Genomic DNA, 21,059 nt, shown 5'->3' on the forward strand with positions numbered 1-21,059 from the left:
TACACATTGAATGACCTAATGTAATTATTCGAAATTGAAACTCCCTTGCACTCTAGTAGGAATCTCTCTCTACCTCCTCCCTTTGCTGTCACCACCTCCTCTTCTGCACCTTAGCAGGATCTAGCTTATCTAGCCCTCCTATGAGCTCCCCCTGGGGAAATGGTCCCAGTTTTGCTTTGGGGGAACCCCTGATGTCCAGTCCTTTGTTGGTGGCTGCTTGAGGGAGGGGGGTGGGAGAGAATAAATGTGACATTAGTTCCTTGCTCTCTAGCGAATGCATTTCCACAGCCTTGAAGGGAGGTCTGATTTAGCCTTCCATGTGGATTTTATTACCCTCTGCTTCCGTAATTCATTTGGGGGAAAAAATCACTTGACCATTATGTGAAGTGCATCAAATCATTGCTTTTTGACTTCCTTCCTGGGAGATGATTGGCTATTCCCCGAGTGATGTGAGCATGCTGGGGGCCAATCCGAATTTAGTCAGATTGATTATTCCCCATGAATGCCCCTTGCCTGATTGCCATGTTCCACCTGAAATTAGAACTAAAATTATTTATGAATAGGCTGTCAGAGGAGACAGGTTTGAAGGGAACTTTCTGATTTTTTTCTTTCCTTTTTTCTTGGCCTAGGGACAGACACACTCTCTCTCTCTCTCTCTCTCTCTCTCTCTCTCTCTTCTTTCTTTCTTTTTTCTTCTTCAGGTTTTATTCTTGGCAAAGAAGAGACAAAATATCTTCCAAAAAATATATTTGGCAAAAATATCACTGAAGCCACAGGAAACCATCCAGATATATTTGGCAAAATGTCTTGCCAAAGAGGAGTTAAAATATCTTCCCCAAATCAGAAGGGCAAGGTACTCTCTTGACATTAAAAGTTGTCAAGTGCTAGTAACATCCGGAAACCAGGATTGAGGACTTTGCTCTAGCATTTCTTAGCTGAGCGACTTGGCAGCTACTGAACCTCTCTGAACCTGGTCTTTCTAAGCTTTAAAAAGAAAATCAAGGAGTTCCCCCATTTCTGTATAAGGGTGCGGGAGGCATCAGCTCTGAGGCTGGAGAATAGGGCCAGGATAACCCTATTCGGTATTTCAGGGTCCTTGAATGCTGACCTAAGGCGTTAAGTCTTTACCTTGTGGAATGGGGGCAGTGTAGGTCTCCACTGAGAAGGATTTGTACCTACGGTGGGATTTGTATTAACCCAAAGCCGGGGTGGGGGTGGGGTGGGGTGGACTGGAATTGCACAGTGCTTTCAAAATGCTCCGTACGAGAAAAAAAAGGGGGGGGGGGGCTCATAGTAATCGCTTTAAAAAAATGGCAGGTGCCGTTTAATAATTATTATAAGTAAAATGATGATGATAGTGATTGAAGGTTCCGCTTTATTCCTGCTTAGTTTCAAAGTATATCCGACACTCTAGTGTTTGATTGGCACCTCCCGGTCCATTTCCAAGGGTGTAGCAACTCAAGTGGGCCCCAGTCTACCCTGGGCTAGGACCACGTGACCCCTTTCCCCTAGTGGGTGCCCCGAAAGCCACCTCGATCCCTCCCCCCCACCGCTGCCCAAGGCCCTGTGGCGGGGGCTGGCGCGCACAGGGGGGGAGGCTCCAACAGCAGCAGCCCCCCGTGTGAATAGCTTGCATTGACGCCACCGCTGTCGCCCGAGCGGGGATGGGGGCGCCGGGGCTGTGTCTCGGGCCTGCGGGCCTCATAAAAGGAGCAGCTGTCGCCGGCCGCTCAGACGCGCGGGGCTAAGGCGGGCGGCGGCCGAGAGCGCGCGCCTGGGCGCCGGCAGTGACCGTGACCGAGTGGGATCTCGCGCCGCAGGTAACCGCGGGCAGGTGGGCGGACGGTCCCGCGGGTTTTGTCCTTGCGAGTGACAGCAGGAGGAGGGGCGGGGAGGAGGTCAGCGAGGCCGGGAGGACGCTGGGTAGGCTGGGGCAGAGGGGAAGCGGGGACGGCCCGGGAGGAGGAGGAGGAGGAAAGGGAAGGAAGCCACCGCGCCGGGGAGCAGCTGGAACGCGCCGCCCTCGCCTCCTGCCAGGCGTTCGCCTTCCCCACCTCCCACCTCGGCCAGCTGGCGGCCGCGTCCCTCCCCAACGCTCCCGCGCCCGGCTCGCCCGCGGAGGCTCCAGCCAGCCATGTTTTCCCGGCGAGCGCGGCGCAGCGCAGGGCGCGCAGCCTGGCGGCCTGGGCAGGTGGAGGGACACCGCGCGCCAGGCGCTCCCGGCGCCTCTGCTTAGGGATCCTCCGCTGGAGGACGGTTGCCTAAGGCTCAGGAGCCAGGATCCCGTCCCCCTCGCTGTCTCCAGCTCCTGCGGTCCCCACTTGACCGGCCTGCGGCCACTTGAGGAACTGGTGGCTCACCCCACCCCTCCAAGAGCCTGAGGTTGAGCATCCTCCAGAGTGGGGTTTGCCTAGAGCCGGCCTCAGCTGGAGAAGGCGGAAAGGGGCTGGGAAGGGGGAGGCCCTTTTGTGCAAAGTGCTATTGTACGGTCATCTTTCTCTCCTGGTCTGAGCCTCAGGAGGTCCCCGATATAGGAAGAGCGATGATGGGGTACCCCAGACCTTTTTTTTTTTTTTTTTTTTTTTTTGCTTGCTTGGATGCCAGCTGTCCCCTCCCCGTCTTAATTGGGACTCTTCATCTAGCAGAAGGCTGCTTTGAGGCCCCGAGAGCACCATGTCACCTGGGATTGGGATGCCCCCAAGTACCCCATGGCTCTGGTCTCCATGGCGTCCCTGCCCACCCACAGGAAATGTGACTCTTGGCAGTTGTGCCTGACTTGCCAGGAGCAGAGTGGATCCGCATCACCAGCTGGGAGGTTTTAGGAGACCTTGGCTTGAAGAGCTTTGGGAAGGGAGTTTTGGAGTCCCTCAATTACTCCAGTTACCCCCCAGGGGAACATTGTCCTTAATTTTCTCCTAGAAATGAAGCCCCGTCCTTGGCCATTTCAGTAATGTGGTGTTTGAATTCCAGGCTCTGCGTTGAGATTTTCTTTGTGTGTGGACACGAACACTTGAGATGGTGGTTTTTTGGTAGAGTTTCTAAGTATAGGTGTTTCAGTTCTTTACACATGTCATTCTCTTAACACAGCGCGAAACAGTGCCGTCCCCACTCCACAGGTAAACAGGAGCACAGTGATATTGGTCCAGTGCCCACACCTACCATGTAACTGTACTGGGATTTGTTGGTTTGCTTTTTTTTTTTTTTTTTTTTTTTGGTCTCAGAGATTGAACCCAGGGGTAATTTGTCACTGAGCCACATCCCCAGCGTTTTTATTATTTGTAAGAATTTTGAGAGAGAGTGTGACTGAGTTGCTGAGAGTCTCACTAAGTTGCTGAGGCTGGGCTCAAACTTGGGATCCCCCTGCCTCAGCCTCCCTAGTCTCAGGAATGACAGGTGAGCACCATCCTGCCTGACTCTCACGTGCTGGGATTTGAATCTAGGCAGTATCATCACAGCTCAAGTTCTTATCCCCGCCTGTATGCACAAAGTAAGCAGTAAAACTTCTCTCTGCTTTATCTCCCTCTAACCAAAGAGTCAGATAGATGTGCGTTGAATCTGGAATCCAGTATTTACAGAATTCTCTAGTTATCCTCTTCAAATCCTGCATGATATATGTTGTACAGTCATAGATACAAAGTGACTAGCATGATTGATAAGCATATATTATCAGAGGCCTTTGGAAGGGAACAATTGCATAGTGTCTTGCCAATCATAGATTTTGAAGCAGAAGATTTTGAATGAACTTGGGAAAAAAGTACCTAAACTTTTCCAAGCCTCAGGTTCCACATCTTTAAAATGGATTGTTTTGCATGAAGTTAAATCCAGGCAAGGCCTAGCAAATTTAATATGTGGTCAAAAGCTAGAGTAGATGAGTATTGTTTTGTAAATCACTGTAGGCTCCTGTATTTTGTATGTTTTTATTTTATAACATGGATAAGCATAGTGGTGTTTCAACTTTACTTCTTTTATGGGGGGGAGGGGGCTTACTGAGGACCAAACACAGGGGCACTTGGCCACAGAGCCCCATCCCCAGCCCTATTTTGTACTTAATTTAGAGGCAGGTTTCACTGAGTTGCTTAGGGCCTCTCTTTTGCTGAGGCTGTCTTTGAACTGGCGATCCTCCTGCCTCAGCCTCCCCAGCCACTGGGATTACAGGCTTGCGCTGCCACGCCTGGCTCAGCTTTACTTCTTTAGCTGCAGTCCCTCACAGACATTCACAAATGTATGCTTACATATGTGTATACCAACTCATGTGTGAGTGTGCCCATGTGTGTGCACACACACACTGCCCAAATGTCTACATTTGAAATTAAGAATTTAGTGAACTCTGATTTGTTCGATATAAGCTCTGTTCTGCTTGGCAAAGCTGTAGCTGACTTTTAAGAGTTAGGGAAACTTCTAAGTTAATTTTAAAATCGTCTGAAAACCAGCTGGAAGAAGTATCACCATACCTAACAGTTGGAAGGAGAAAAAAGAAAAAAAAATAAAAATAAAAAAGATTGACTATCACTTTTACTTCCTTTCTAGACTCCGAAAAACTGTAACATAATCTGCCAAACTGTTACAAATAATCAACTGGAATCTTAACTTGGTTAAGCACTTCTAGAATGATTATATCTTCTCTGATGTGGTTTTCTGGATGTTGTTAAGTGCAAAATAAGTCACCCATTGAACCATTTTCAAAATACATTGTTGGTGTAGAGTAACATGTTTTAGACAGCTGTTCAGGATTTGGCCAAAATATTTATTTATAAAAGAAGAGCAATGCTTAAAAAAAAAAAAAATGTGTGAAGTGGAAAACACACACAAAGCACCCTCCCCCGGTAAGGGTCTGGTTAACTAGTAGCATGTACAGATGCTCCTGGGCTTTCAAAGCGCATGGGGTGACATCCCCATAAACCCATTTTAAATTGAAAATATAATAAGTGAAAGATGCAGTTGAAGGCTTGGAGATGTGGCTCAATGGTAGAATGTACTAGAACGCATGCCTAGCATGTGCGAGGTCCTGAGTTTGGTGCTCAGGATCACACACACACAAATTTATTTGATGCGCCTGACCTACATTACATCCTCATATATCGCCCTGGTGATCACGGGACTGACAGACAGCTGCAGTTCTCTGCTGCCACCCAACATATGGCTAGCCGGGGAAAAGCCAAAATTCCGAGTGCAGTTTCGACTGTCTGTGGGACTCCCTTCTAACCGTGGCACAGTCGGAATATCTTTGAAACCATTTTGCGTCAGGGACCATCTGTGCTTACGATGGAGTGAATATGCAGCTTTTGAAATAATGAGTGATTGTTTATATGCCGATATGCAACACACCGATGAGAGTAATCACTCCTTGAAGGCAGGAGTTTTGTCTGTTTTGATCACCTTAGCAGCTCCGTGAATAGTGCTTGCTATTAGTTGCTCAATAAATGACTGAAGGAATGGGTAAATGTTATTGGGACCAAGTAAGTATCAGTGTATATAATTAGTGGCCATGTATGGTTTTACTTTTTGTTTGCTTTTGCTGTCCTGGAAATTGAATATAAAGCCTTGTGTGTGCTGGGCAAGGGCTCTACCACTGAGTTCTAGTTTCCTTGCCTTGGAGAAGCACCTGCAGCCCTGTGATGGGATGTTAAGCATGTTTTGAGAGGGACGGGTCCTACTGCATGGCAATTTCTATAGAGTACATGGTCATCTTCTCATCTTTGGGACATTCATGAAGGACACCCCACTGCTTTCCTTTAGGGGTAAAAATTCACGGGCCTCTGACAATGTACCTAGAGCTTGGTCCTTCTCAGAAACTCCATAGATGATTCAGGATGAGTAGATGGATGGAGGAGTAAGAGGTACCTGAGAATTTGGAATTGCAGTATAGTCAAGGCCAGTGCCCAGATAAGCAAGATTGGCTTCAAGATGGCACTTCTTGCTCTTTGAGCTACAGCTTACATGTACTTCCAAATTCTGGCCCCCTGTAATTAGGCCCAGTAGAGAAGAGGTCTTCAGAGTGCAAGATGACACTTGGGAACACAAGAAGGACTCTCCAGAGTTGTATGTCGCTGTGTTTTCAAAAGTTGCACTTGCAGTGCCGTGTTCCCCCTCCAGTGTTAATATGTTAGTATGACGTCAGGGTTACGTTCTCTTTCTCGTCTTGTCTTGCTTGGCTTATGCTGAACCATTGAAAGGCAGTTATAGACATTCCGTCACTTCACCTTTGCCTACTCTCCCCCATTCTTAAGTGTCTTCTACATACTAGGCATTTGGGGCTAGGTATCAACTCTTTTATGGACTTGTCAAGAGCAACATGGTAGGTTATGGGATATTTGTTTGTTGCATCTGTATTTTCAGTACGTGTCCATTTGTAATATTTGGGTCTTTTTTTTTTTTTTTTCCTGTACTGGATTGAACCCAGGGGCACATAACCACTGAGCCACATCCCTGGCTCTTTTTTGTATTTTCCTTAGAGACAGGGTCTCACTGAATTGCTTAGGGCCTTACTACGTTGCTGAGTTGCTCAGGGCCTCACTAGGTTACTGAGGCTGTCTTTGAACTCGTGATCCTCCTGCCTCAGTCTCCTGAGCCACTGGGATTATATGCATGCGCCACCGTGCCTGGTGCGTCTCAATATTTCTGACAGCATATCTATTCCTTATCATCTTTAGAAACTGGGCTGGTATTACTGGCCTTGGTGTCACTAGTAGCTGGGAGATGGCTCAGGACAAAAACAAGACCTTGTAATCATGTCTTACTACAGATGTGACATGAAAATTGTCCAGACCAGACATCCTCCTGTCCTGGAGATGGAGAGTGACTGTCGATCCTTTACCTGTTAACAGTGGTGATGTTCTTTGTTTTTCCTGTGTTCCAGTTAAGATTTATTAGGTGGTGAGAGGGTCGCTGAGTGGTAGACCATGCACAAGGTCCTGGGTTTCATTCAAAACAAAACAGAAAGATTTATTAGGCCATGCAAGCAATGAATTCCCTCCACTTTTTAACAGCATCCTGTCCAGAACAAAGCTCTGCTTCTCGAGCCCTTTCCCAAATCATGTGAAGTTAACTGACATATGCCCAAGTGCTATAAAGCCCTCTATGGTCTCCTCTTACTGAGACCCCCCAGCAAAACCCATGCTGTGCCTTCTCTCTTCAAGTAACCAACTGTTTCAAATGCAGGTGTGGTCCTCATGGTCTCGGACGCACTTGCTGTTTAGTTACTTAAAAACAGAACTTTCTAGAAGCCTTTAGATAATCTTTTCAAGTAAAATGCAGCATGTTAAAGTAAAATGAGGGTCTGGAAAATATACAAAAGTGCAAAGATCATGGAAAATTTCTTAATCATTCCAGTATCTAGGAATATCGTGGTGAACTTTCCGATCCATCTCTTTCATATGTCCACATCTATATATGATTTTTCACCAATGCCCACCCACAAGGCATACATAATTGGTGTCATATATATAGTTGAGTATCCTGGTTTTCTTTTTTCATTTAACGTGAGTATCTTCTTATATGATCCAAATTTTCTCGAATACTTTTTTTTTTTTTTTTTTGGTACCGGAGATTGAACCCTGGGGTGCTTAACTACTAAGCCACATCCCCAGCCCTTTTTATTTTATTTTATTTTATTTTATTTTGAGACAAGTTGTCTCTAAGTTGCATAGGCTCTCACTGAGTTATGGAGGTTGACGTTGAACTTGCAATCCTCCTGCCTCAGCCTCCTGAGTCATTGGGATTGTGGGCATGTGCCAGCGTGCCTGCCTTCAGGTACACATTTTTAATTATTGAATAGTGTCTTTTTATCTGAGAATAGAAAGTCCGTTAATCAATGACAATGATCGGTTTCTTCTTTTTTAAATAGCTGTGGTTACTTGCTCCTGTTTTGCTGTGTGCTCGCATTCGTGTTTCTCTCAGGTAGATTTTCCTAGAAAATTATACACTTTTTAAAAGATCTTCATTTGTATTGTCTATTTTTCAAAATAAAAAAAAAAATTTGTTTTGGCAGGACTGGGGATTGAACCCACAAGCTTTCTACCTCCTAGCTATATCCCCAGCCCTTTTTAAATTTTATTTTTATTTATTTTTGTCTTTTTATTGTATTTGTTCATGTATTCACTTATTTATTTATTTAGTGGTACTGGGGATGAACCCAGGGCCTCCTGCATGTGAGGCAAGCACTCTGCCACCAAGCTACATCCCCAGTCCTCTTATAAAAAAAATTGTTTGGAGGCAGGTCCTCCTAAAATTGCTGAGGCTGGCCCAGAATTTGCTATCCTCCTGCCTCAGCCTCCCCAGGGGCTGGGATTCCCGGTGTGCCACCATTTTTAAAGAAGCATTTGGAGTTATATACCACCCAGAGACCTAGCGACAGTTGGAACTCTTTGGGTTTGCTACACAGGAGGGAACCCGGAAGCCCTGGCTCTGCCTGGCTCCTGTTCTCTGCAGATCTGTCTCCTCCCTCTCCCACCAGTCAGCATGGCTGCATTTGTTGTCCTCAAGTGGAATGAAGGAGAGGGGCATTTAGCAGTGGAGCAGGAAGGATCCTGCCTGGAAGGTGCCCCCCCAGGGTGTATGAACTGAAACCTCTTGAAGGGTAGATCTGATAAGGCCTTACCTCTCTCTTAGCATCTGCCAGGCAGCTTTGTGAAATGCCCCATCAGTGTTTGTTGAGTGAATAGATGAGAATCCCAATCTAGATATCAAGTATAAAGCAACTGCAATATCAAAAATATTCTTTCTTTCTTTTTGGTGGTACTGGAGACTTAAGGGGTGCTGTACCACAGAGCTACATCTCTAGCTGTTTTCGTTTTTAATTTTGAGACGGTGTCTCTTGAAGGTGCCCAGGTTGGCCTCAAATTTTCATCCTCCTGCCTCAGCCTCCCGAGTTGGTGAGATTACAGGAGTGGGCTTCGACATCTGGCTCCAAAGTCTTTTCAATACAGTTCTCTTCCAAACACAAATGTAAAAACGTGTAACCCTTTACATTCTTTAGACTCATTCGTTTCCCATTCTGAAGGTATTTATTGAGGACCTGTTTTTGCTGGGTACTATTTTGTGCCCTGGGGGTATAGCAGTGAGCTAAATCAAGTTTACATATGGAGCATGAGTATAGAAAGTGATGCCAGAGAAATTTGAAAGGCGGGTATGCTGCAGTGTCAAACACCGAAGCAGGATGAGAGATACAGCATGAAGGGGTTTGTCTGGGCTCAGTGGCCCTGCCTGTAATGCCAGAAACTCCGGAGGCTGAGGCAGGAGGATCGCAAGTTTGAGGCCAGTCTTGGCAACTTAGTGAGACCCTATGCCAAAATAAAAATAAATAAATAAATAAAACAGGCCTGGGGTACATCATCCCTGGGTTCAATCCCTACCGATAACGATTAATAACAATAATAAGAAGTAGTTATCTTTCAAGACACCTGCCTGTCAAACTGGCACTTTGCTCCAGCCCTCCAGAATGCCATGGTGAAGACTGAGGAGTACAGGTCAGCCCTTCCAGGGTTCCTAAGGCCCAGGAGGAAAACACTCATGGTCAAAACCACTGGAGAAGCCGGTGCGTGGAAGACCACGCCTGGAATCTCAGTGGCTCAGGAGGCTGGGGCAGGAGGATCAGGAGTTCAAAGCCAGCCTCAGCAGCAGCGAGGTTCTAAGCAACTTAGTGAGACCCTGTCTCTAAATAAAAATAGAAAAAGGCTGGCTCAGGGCTCAGTGGTTAAGTAACCCTGGGTTCAATCCAGGAACCAAAAAAAAAAAAAAACCCTCAGGAGAAAGGTTAATGAGAACCCATTGGTATGTAAACTGTATTTATATTGAGGACCAACTGTTTTGTTTCCAGAAAGTGGGTCCGGGCTGGGCGCTCTCTTCATATGCTAACTAGTTGTACACAGCCTGTTGGAGTGCCAGGAAGCCGGCCCCCTTTGTGGCTTGGAAGAGCGTGCAAAGCTGTGCCCTGCTTTTGATCTGGGTTGAGCTGCGCCCGAGTTATTCAACATATGTTTCCTTACACCCCTGTTATTGAGCACATATGCTTTGGCCCAGCATCACAGGCCCAGATGCAGGTTAAAAGGACACAAACATCTTTTCTGTTGTTGTTCTTGTTCCCTGGAGAAGGAGCTGTCCATTTCAGATGGCCCTTGGCAGGGTTTGTGGGGGGAGTTTTTATTTTTTTCCCCCTCTTTGGATGGTAGCGGGTCTGTGTGTCTTGTTTCATAAAAGAAAAACATTGAGGACCAAATACAGAGAGAGAGAGAGAGAGAGAGAGAGAGAGAGAGAGAGAGAGAGAGAGAGAGAGAGAGAGAGGCTGCTCTGGGGCTGCCTACTGCCTGTCCCACCCACCTGGCTTGGACAGGAATCTTATTCTCCAGGGGTTAAATGAGAACAAAGTATTAAGTGGATCTTGCTGAAGAGCCTCACTTTGAAGCTGTAATTAATTTTTCAGCTCAATTACTTGCTTTTTTTGGGGGAGGGTTGGATACTGGGGATTGAACTCGGGGACACTTGACCACTGAGCCCCATCCTCAGCCCTGCTTTGTATTTTATTTAGAGACAGGGTCTCACTGAGTTGCTTAGGGCCTCGCTTTTGCTGAGGCTGGATTTGAACTTAAGATCCTCCTGTCTCAGCCTCCGGAGCTGCTGGGATTACAGGTGTGCATCACCACAAGACTTCTGAATTCTCAGTACAGTCAGCAAAATATCATAGCCAAGGAGTCTCACTGTACATGGGACAGTGTACAGTGAGACACGCCACCCCTCTAAAAATTAAAGAATTTGGAAGTCTCCAAGCCACTGCTGTGCCACCATTGCTGTCTCTAGTTTTGCTCTAACTTGTAGGTTAGGGAAAGTGTCACAGGGAGGCAAATGGTTGTATTTACACTTAAAAGATCATTAACTTCACAATCTGTCTTGCTTTTTTTTTTTTTTTTTGGAGTTTGTTTTGGCAGTGAGGAGGCTCCACCCCAGGGCAGGCGAGCCCTCTGCTGAGCTGTGCCCCCCCAGCCCCAAGACTTCAAGTGCAGGATTTTTCAAAGGGCCTGGGAGGAGCATGAAATCCTAATTTGACTAATATTTTAACAGTGGTTCCTTTTGTTCCATAGTTACTTAAAACTTCAGTGGAAGGTGAGGGATTAGAAGGTTCTTTTGGAAATATTTTCATCACTACCGATCTTCTGATTTTTGATTTTGATTTATTTTGTTAGTGGGAATTGAACCCAGGGGCCCTTTACCACTGAGCCACTCTCCCCGCCCTTTTTATGCTTTATTTCTCACAAAGTAGCTGGAACTTGCGATCCTCCTGCCTCAGCCTCCCAAGCTTACAGGTGTGCCCCAGTATTTGCTTTTATTATGAAGTGAAATGCGCTTCTAGAGACTCTTCTGCAGAATTCCTCCTTCTCTGCTTTCCTCCTGTCCCTTTCTCTTTCTCACTGATGGAAGGTGAAGTTATGAGGAGACAAAGGCTTAAGGAAGGGATAAGGGAACACAGAGGAGTGAGTGTTCCTACTGTTGAGTGTTGGATGTGACTTCCGCAGAAAAAAATGGACCTTGGAGTATCAATAGGAGTTCACTGAGCAGAGAGATCAGGAAGGGTCTCCCAGAGAGCATAGCATGAGCAGACACGTTGGTTTAAATGTGTGCTTCCTTCCTGGGCAGTGTATACCTGAGTGCGCTAGAAAGTAGATGCTCAGAGTGATGGGGGACCATGAAGGATGAGGTTAGAGAAGGTAGGTTGGGATACGTTGCGAAAGTCCTGCATGTTCAAACCTGTGCTGTCTTCAGCAACACCCACGTGTCAAAACTTTCCATTGCCACAGCCGGAATCTTAATTCAAACTGATTCAAGCAGCAAAAAGAATTTATTGACTTGTCTAATGGAAAAATCCAAAAGCAGACTGCCTTCAGGCCCAGCTTGATCCTGGTGCACAAATCTTTTTAGGAATTTGTCACTGTATCAGTTTTCACAATTTGCTGTGATGGTATCATTCTCATTCACCTCTCTGGTGGGAATGGATTGTTCCTAATAGCGCCCATCTTTGCATCTTAATCACCGTTGTGAAAAGTTTCTTTTTCTCAGTGTTACAGTGAAAGCCCTGATATTAAATCTAATCAGATTAATCTGTGCCTGGGTCACATGCTCATCAGGAGCTCGTTGCAGGAATGTAGGTATTGGAGACTAGATTGGAGTGAAACAGTATGTTTCCAATAAAAATTTTATTTCATACTTTTTGTTTTATTTATATTGGATATTGAAGCCAGAGATGCTGCACCACTGAACTACATCCCCAGTCTCGAAATAAAATAAAAAGTTGCTAAGCCTGGCCTTGAACTTGCTGTCCTCCTACCTCGGCTCTGGAGGCACTGGGATTACAGGAGTGCACCACTGCCCCCAGCTCACTCTACACTTTAAAAAAACTCTGGCAATATTTTCAGGGTTTCACACAGATACCTAGATGCTCATACAGTAGTCCCCTCTTATCGGGAGTTTCAGTTACCCATAATCAACTTCATTTTGAAAATATTAAGTAGAAAATTCCAGAGACAGTTTCCAAGTTTTAAATTAGGTGCCTTTCTGTGTATCATGATGAAATCTTGCATCATTTGTTTTGTCCAGTGTATCCACCCTGTATCTGCTACCCACCAGTTAGTTACTTAGTAGCTGTCTGGGTATCCCATCAAGGGTCATGTTATTGAAGTACTTGTGTTTAAGGATACTTTATTTAAAATGACTCAGGGCAGAAAAGTAGTGATGCTGACCATTTAGATATGCGAAAGAGAAGCCATAGTTCACTTCCTTCAAGTGAAAAGGTAAAAATTCTCAACTATAAGGGAAGAAAAAGAAAATTATACCCTGAATTGTTAAGATCTATAGTACAATATCTTGAGAGAAAATCCATATTCACATAGCTTTTCCTGTAGTATATCATTATGATTGTTCTATTTTGCTATAGGTATTGTTAATTTTTCATTGTGCTTATAAACTTTACTACAGGTAAAGGTAGGTATACATATACAGGGAAAAAACAGTGTGTGTATAGGATACAGTACCACCTGTGGGTGTATGCATTCTCTGGGTGGGTTAGACCCCCATCCCCTGAGGATAAAGAGAGGCTACTGTATATACGCAGATCACTTTTTTCTGCATCCATATTATCCAGTACAGGTTTCCTGAGACCGTCCTGTGTGGGAAATGCAGTGTGCTAGGAGTTCAACCAACATAAATCTGTCCTTCGCCTTAGTGGAAGAGAGAAGATTAGAACAGCAATAATAATACATAGTGAAGCTGGGCCCAGGGGTGCACACCTATAATCCCAGTGGCTCAGGAGGCTGAGGCAGGAGGATCTCGAGTTCACATCCAGCCTCAGCAAAAGTGAGGCACTAAGCAACTCAGTGAGACTCTGTCTCTAAATAAAGTACAAAATAGGACTGGAGATGGGACTCAGTGATCGAGTGCCCCTGAGTTCAATTCCCAGTACTCCAAAAAACTAAAACTAAAAAAAAAAAAAATGTATTTATATTTTTTTTGAAGAAAAAATATATTTTAAAAATATATGTTATATATATATATATAAAATATACATATATATGTATGATGAAATATCAGTATATATTTGGTCTCTTATATAAGAGACCAAAAAATTAACAGCATATACAAAGCTTGGAATCATGGCTTCCAGCTGCCTTTCCATGTTTGGGGTAAAGGTAGCAGAACCCTGAGCTGGAGATGGGGCACAAGCCAGCTCTTTGTTTTCAGTTTGCATGTGCCCTTCATGATGTGAGCAACTTCACCAAGTGGGTGGGATTCTAGTGCTCAGTATGTATTTTTAAAAAAATCCAACACGGTCCTTGAATCCAAGCCAACTCCCTCAGCTGCTGTTTTACCCAAGCAGCAGCCATCGAGGGTGATTCTGACGGTAAGCTGTCAAGAAAAAATATCGAGGTGTCCTCATGAAGGCAAGGGAGTCCCTCAGTGATCTCTGCTTTAAGAGACGGTCGTCTTCATTTGGCAAAAGGCAGACTTTAGCTCTCTCCCCTCCACCCCACCCCCAGCCCCTTTGGGTCCTCCCCTCCTGTCACCATCAAATGTATAAATGGTGATATTGGAATGTCATTGATGGTTGCATTCCATTGGAAGAAAAGCACAGGGAGGGAACACTGGGTGACTTTCTAAGATGGAAAGATGGCCCAGCAGTTGTCTTCCTAGGGAGAAGTGAGCTGGGCACCAGGGGAATTTGGCGGAGTCGGTTCCCTGTTCTTTTCCTGGACCAAAAGTTTCCTCATGGAGCCTGGTTCAATCTCCAGCTCACCTCCTCCTTTTCCTGTTGCTCTCTGACTCCTTGCAGCCAAAAGCTGCTTATTTACTTATTTGTTTGTTTGTTTATTTGTTTATTTTTACCTTAGGGACACTAGAGCCCTAAGTCAGGTTTTGTATTGTCTTTAGAGACAGGATCTCGCCGAGTTACATAGGGCCTCGCCATTGCTGAGGCTGCCTTTGAAGTCACAATCCTCTTGCTTCAGCCTCCTGAGCCTCTGGATTACAGATGCAGGACCTCCCCCCCCCCCGCCAGAAGCTTCTTTCTGAGCTTCCAAGAGACTAGGAAGGGCCTTGTGGACGCAGGTGCCCTCCTTCCCAGACAGGACCATGAGGTCCTTTAGCTTCTTCAAAGGTGGCCGTCATCTTCTCTGGAACCGGTCTTCCCTTTGAAGAGCTGTTTCTGTGCCTGGCTTTTAGGAAGGCAGAAAATCACCTTAATGACCAGGTATTAGGACTATCCGCTGTCATCAGACTTCTTTTCATCTTTCAAATCCTTTTTCAATCCATGGGAAGAAGGGACCATCAAGTCCCTTGGGGAACAAGAGCCGCCCTGAGGAGGAGCTGGCTTGGGCTGACTCTGCCTCCCGGCTACCTTCGATTTTGCCAAGGTGATTTTGGCCCTTGGCAGTCGACCTCCTCCCTAATTGCAGGGCCATATGGTGTGTGGTTCCCCACGTGGAGAGCTGGCACTTCCCCTCCGTTCAATTTCTTGTTCTTTCTGTTGCACAAATTACCTGCCACGGTGATGGGGGTTGAACAAACTCACCCCCCAGAGGCCGCAGAGCCTCCACATCTTGAAAATCACAGCCGACGCCTGTGGATGCCCTCGACGGATCAGGAGTGGGAAATACACACTGGGAACTAGTGATATGCGCTGGACGCCCGTGATGCACGCCTGTAATCCCAGCGGCTCAGGAGGCTGAGGCAGGAGGATTGCGAGTTCAAAGCCAGCCTCAGCAACAGTGAGGCCCTAAGCAACTCAGTGAGACCCTGTCTCTGTATAAAATACAAAATAGGGCTGGGGATGGGGCTCAGTGGCTGAGTGCCCCTGAGAGTTTTATAGGCAGCCAAATTTGGATTCAAGTCTTGGCTCATACTTTCGTCATCATTATTGTTCTTACCAATAACATGGTGAGCATTTATCGAGTGCTGACTATATGTCGGCGAGGAACCCAGGCTCAGGATGGTTTTAGGTACCTGCCCAAGTCACATGCCTCAGGCTGGTTTCTAACTCCCGGTCTTTTTCTTTCCAAATCCCACAGCCCTCCCCACAGTGCCTGCTAACTCTCAAATATTATCTAAAGTGAATATTAAGTTGTATTTTTAAACTATATGTCATGCCACAACTTAATCTGGAAATAAGACTACTAGTGGGCCTTTTAAAAAAAAATAGCAAAAACAAATATTTATGATCATACTGGGTTTCTGAGAGTCAGGAATCTTAGCTGAGCAGTCTGGCTCAGGTGTCCTGGGTCATCTTCATTCTTTCAAGCTTGCAATCCAGGTGTCAGGCTTCAGTGATCTCTTGATTGTTTAGAGAGACCCCATCCAAGCTGGTGATTTTTTTTTTTTTTTATTTTTTTGGTACCAGGGATTGAACCCAGGGGTACTTAACCACTGAATCACACCCCCATCCCTTTAATACCTCTAATGTACTTTGATACAGGGTCTCATTGAGTTGCTTCTGGCCTCACTAATTTGGTGAGGCTGGCTTTGAACTTGCAATCTTCCTGCCTCAGCCACTGAGGGGCTGGGATCACAGACGTGCGCCACTGCACCTGGCTTGGTCATGCTTTTTGTAAAACACTCCAAGTGTAGAATTCACAAAGGCAGTGCAGACCGTCTCAGATGATCCTGGATCTTTTGCAGCATTTCGGGTTGGGGGGATGTCATATTCTTAAAACTCTGTAAGCGTCATTTTCAAGGCTTCAACCCTAAGCCAAATCAAACCAAGCAGTGGGTTCAACCACAGAGAGGATTCGTTATTCAAATGCTCTGAGAATATTTTGATAGAGATTTATGAGAAGCTGCCTCTTCTGGGGAATGTTCGGTCTTCTTGAAAGTACTGGGTATGCTGCTTTCTGTAAGATTTTGTTAGAATCTTACTTCTTCTTATTCTCAGAATCTTTGAATTCTGGAAAGTGATTTTGAGTGGGTGATGGTGCAGGGACAGGATTTTCAATAGTTGGATATTTAATAACATTTTGAAACTGTGTTTTGGAAGGTGTCTGTATTTTGTGATCGTCAAAACACTGAAGATATGATGATAGTGTGGTATAAAACTGGATCCCCAAATGAAAATAATAGGTCGTAGTTTGAACGGTGGTAACTGTGGGCAGGTGGGGCGTGGCTAGAGGACGTGGGTCACTGGGGGCGTGCCCTAGAAGGAATCATCTTTCCAGGTGACCCCTCTGTGTTTCCTGGCTGCAGCCCGGTGAAGCTCCTCCACCAGGCGCTGGCGCCATGTTGTTCTGCCTCCCCTTGGGCCCAGAGCCATGCACTCAGCCCAGCATGGACTCAGACCTCTGAAACCATGAACCCAAAGCAACTTGCGCTCTTCTAAGTTGTTCTTTTCTGACTATGGTCAGAAGTGACCACAGCAATTCAAAGCTGACTAAGAGTATTCTGTAAGTGCTGGCCTGAATAAATCTACTCATTGGGAAGAAAGAGAAAAAAAAAAAAAAAAAAAACGAGACCCTGCACAGATAAGGGAGCTAGTCACAAAGTAGATATTTCATTTCTTTTGCACGTCAGGAGCTATACTAAGTGTTGGGCAGGGGGATTCCTCTGTACCCCGCAAAGCTTCCCTTTAGATGGAAAGAGCAGTCAAGAAGTAGGTAAATAGTTCTTTGTGCTATCAAGTCCTACAAAGACGAATGCTAGAGCCATGGGGTAGAGAGCCTAGGGGGGAGGGAAACGTCCTGCTGAACCAGTGGCATCACTAAGGTGGTACCATTGGGGGGGAGAAATGACCAGTGAGAACAGGCACTCAGGCAGGGATGTTGGGTAGGGCTGTTCGGCTAAGAAAGAGGAGAGAACCTAGAGTCACCCCAACAGGATAGGAGTCCAGTGTCTGCTTCTCCCTTAACCGTAACAGCCTAGCACTGAGAGTGCACTGGGTGGTCACCTGGACCCTTTATGGTTTCCTTTGTCCTCACGGCTTTTGGACTAGACCTACTTGTTGCTCTGCGTTTGCCCAATCATATGCTCTAAGCCTGACCTGCCATATTGGTACTACAGCCAGTCTGACAGAGGGAGAGCTGGAGAGCCCAGTGTCTTCTCTATTGAAGGTTTTTCCTGAAATACCACGTGGACTTCTGCTGAGATCATGTTGGTTGGAAACTAATCCCTTGGTTTTGTCCAGCTGTGAGGCTAATAAATAGTCTCTATCCATGATATGATGTGACCCTGGAAACTAGGCGCTCCAGTGCTAACAGAGGATGGTAGAATGGCGTTGGCCATCAAGGACTGATCTGAGCCACAGAGAGCAAATGCTAAAGCTTTGTCAAGTTCAAGGTCCACTGTGACTAACCATTGGTGAAAGAGGGGCACAGGTGAGGTCTGAGAGGAAAGCAAGAGAGAAATCACGTAGGACTGTTTAGGCCACTGTTACGACTTTAAAACATTTTTTGTTCTCAGTGACAAACCATGGGAAGCCGGGTTCAGTGGCACATATCTGTAATCCCACCAGCTTGGGAGGCTAAAACAGGAGGATCATGGGTTCAAAGCCAGCCTCAGCAACTTATCGAGGCTCTGAGCAACTCAGGGAGACTTGGATGCAAAATAAAATATCAAAAAGGGCTGGGGATGTGTTTCAGTGGTTGAGCGCCCCCTGAATTCAGTCCCTGGTACCAAAAGGGGGAAAAAGAAAAAAGAAAAGAAGTCATTGGAACATTTAATAGAAACCATTGGAGTAGAAGATGACATGATTTGAGTTAGGTTTTGGAAAGTTTACTCTGACTATTGTCGGAAGTGACATCTAAGAGACAAAGACTGAGATTGGAGAAGCATGTACAGGTTTATTTATTTTGGGGGGGGCAGGGGTACCGGGGTTTAAACTCAAGCACTCGACCACTGAGCCCCATCCCCAGCCCTATTTTGTATTTTATTTAGAGACAGGGTCTCCCTGAGTTGCTTAGCACCTCGCTTTTGCTGAGGCTGGCATTGAACTCATGATCCTCCTGCCTCAGCCTCCTGAGCTGAAGGGATTACAGGCTTATGCCCTGCGCCCAGCACATGTGGATGTTCCTGAGAATCCATGGTGGGGGATGATGCTAGAGTTGTTGGCAGTTGGCCATAGAGTGGTCTGGTGTAGAATACTTGTTGGATGTGGATGCGGTGGCTCAGGGAAATGAATGATAATAGCTAATTTATTATTGAAAACATCCAAAGAGCAGGTGCATTTGATGCACTTATTGTATTGACTAGTGTAATGTACTTAAGAACTTGGTGCCATGGTTACTTCTTATTTTCATTTAATAGATGAGGAAGCTGAAATATGGAAAGGTCAAGTCCTTGCCCAAGGTCACTTAGCTAGAAACAAAAGAAGCCAAGAATCAAACACAGTACACGCGCCCCAGGACATAAGTTCTTCAGGCTGCCAACATGCTTCACCAGGGCACTTCACTGAAGAGTGATTTATTGACCAGTAGATGGGGGTGGGAAAATTGGTGCTGCAATGCAGATCTATAATAGCTCAGTTTGGGCCACATTCACTTTATTATCTTTATAAGTAAACATTGTAACTACAAACTAAAAGTTATGATATCTGTTATGAATAAATATTATAACCTTCAATTGTAAGATGGCTTGATACTCATATAAACTTGCAAACATAGTAAGAGAGATTACATGTACCTTCCTCCAGCTTCCCCCAATGATAATATATTTAAAAATTTTTTTCTGTATCAGGGAGATTGAACCCTGGAGCACTTAACCATTGAGCCACATCCTCAGTCTCCTCCTGCCTCTTTTTAGACACAGGCTCTCACTGGGTTGCTTAGGGTCTTGCTAAGCTGCTGAGGCTGGCTTTGAACTTGAGATCCTCCTGCCTCAGCCTCCTGAGTTACAGGTATGCACCACCATGCCCGGCCAATGACAGTATCTTACCCATGCGTGATATTAATTCTAAGAGGTGTCTTAAGAGATCTTAGTGGAGATTTCTTGTTGACCGTTGGATAATAGACAAGTTTAGAACTCAGATAACAGCCCTAGCAACAAATTCGAGATATAAATTTGAGGTATTCTTTTCTTTGATACTGGGGATGGTGCTTGTCTCTACCGCTGAGCTACATCTTCAACCTAAAATTTGAGATTTTTTATCTATTAATGTACTAAGAGACATAGGTCTGAATTGGAGCAGTTGAATTTCCCAGAGATTTGTGTGCTTCCTGAGAGAATTAAGCGTAAGAGATTTAGTTAATGCTTAGAACTTAATTAATGATAAGAGGTCCCGTCCCTGACACCACCTGTGCACCAGGCACTTTGGTAAGCACGACACATGAATCACATCCTTCAGCTCTCACAACAACTGGAAGCCATGGAGATTGTCATCCCTGTGTCTCAGAGAGGTCAATGGAAGCTTACGGGAACTGCCAACAGCATCCTGGCCATGGGGATGCCCACACCAGGCTTCCTCTCTTCAAACCTGCATTTTTGCCCACTGTGCTAGACTTCTAGAGGAGGGTTGTGGTGGAAGAGAAAAGCCGAGTTCAGTCCTGACACTTTTCTAATTCAACCACATGGGTGACATTGGTGACAGGTATCCAGTGAATGACATTTAAAGTAAGATTCTGAAGACTAAAGGATGATTGGATGATTTTTTTTTTTTTTTTTTTTTTTTTGGTGCCGGGGATTGAACTCAGAAGCACAGGACCACTGAGCCCCATCCCCAGCCCTATTTTGTATTTTATTTAGAGACAGGGTCTCCCTGAGTTGCTTGCACCTTTCCTTTGCTGAGGCTGGCTTTGAACTCAAGTTCCTCCTGCCTCAGCCTCCTGAGCCTCTGGGATCACAGGAGTGCACTACTGCGCCTGGCTAAAGGATGATTTTTCTCCCTTTGACCTTGTATGTGATCATGCTTTAGATCCCCACTGTCATGTGCAAGGCACATTGTTGCTCTTCTTTTATTCGTTTGCTCAGCGGACATTTACCGAACACCTAACATGGCCAGCCACTGTCACAGATATATTGGTAACACATAAGGAGGTAGGTAGGATATGGAGAGGACTTAATGTCTTTTAAAAGAAAAAAAAAATGATGCAATGAAAGATCAAAATTATCTTGGAGGAGCTCAACACAGTGGTTCATGGCTACCCAGTGACTTGGGAGGCTGAGGCAGGAGGATCGTGAGTTCAAAGCCAGCCTCAGCAACTTAGCAAGGCCCTAAGCAACTCAGTGAGACCCTGTCTCTAAATAAGATACAAAATAGGGCTGAATATGTGGTTAAACACCCCTGGGTTCAATCCCTGGTAGCAAAATAAATGAATAAAAGATCTTGGAGGGAAGAGGACTGGGAAGGGGAGAGGAGCAGAACGGTCTTAACCAAATGATGTAATGTGCCTGTGTGAACATGTCACAGTGAGCCCACTTTGATGCTTAACTATAGTGCACCAATTAAAAAATAAACAATGATTGGCTTAGAAATCGTGGAGGAATGAGGAGGGAAGGACAACCTAGATAAGCGTAGAAGAGGCTCGCATTCTAGTATCTGCTCTGTGTGTAGTGTGACCACTAACACTAGTAACTCCTAGTGATTTCTCTGTGTTTGCTATGTG

General features: G+C 45.5%; 1 protein-coding gene across 10 annotated transcripts in view; it reads left to right on the forward strand.

Annotated features, from left to right (window-relative positions):
* Magi1 (membrane associated guanylate kinase, WW and PDZ domain containing 1) overlaps positions 1–21,059 on the forward strand; it is a 594,817-nt gene that overhangs the window by 421,589 nt on the left and 152,169 nt on the right. The window contains exon 1 of one of the 10 annotated variants that reach the window (XM_077109107.1): positions 1,766–1,820. The exons of the other annotated variants lie outside the window; for them this stretch is intronic. The gene's annotated coding sequence lies outside the window, so the exon portion shown is untranslated. Of the gene's footprint in view, positions 1–1,765; positions 1,821–21,059 lie in introns of those variants that run through there. 10 annotated transcript variants of the gene reach the window in all.

This window comes from Callospermophilus lateralis, chromosome 1 (genome assembly GCF_048772815.1).
Source record: "Callospermophilus lateralis isolate mCalLat2 chromosome 1, mCalLat2.hap1, whole genome shotgun sequence".
Taxonomy (NCBI): domain Eukaryota; kingdom Metazoa; phylum Chordata; class Mammalia; order Rodentia; family Sciuridae; genus Callospermophilus; species Callospermophilus lateralis.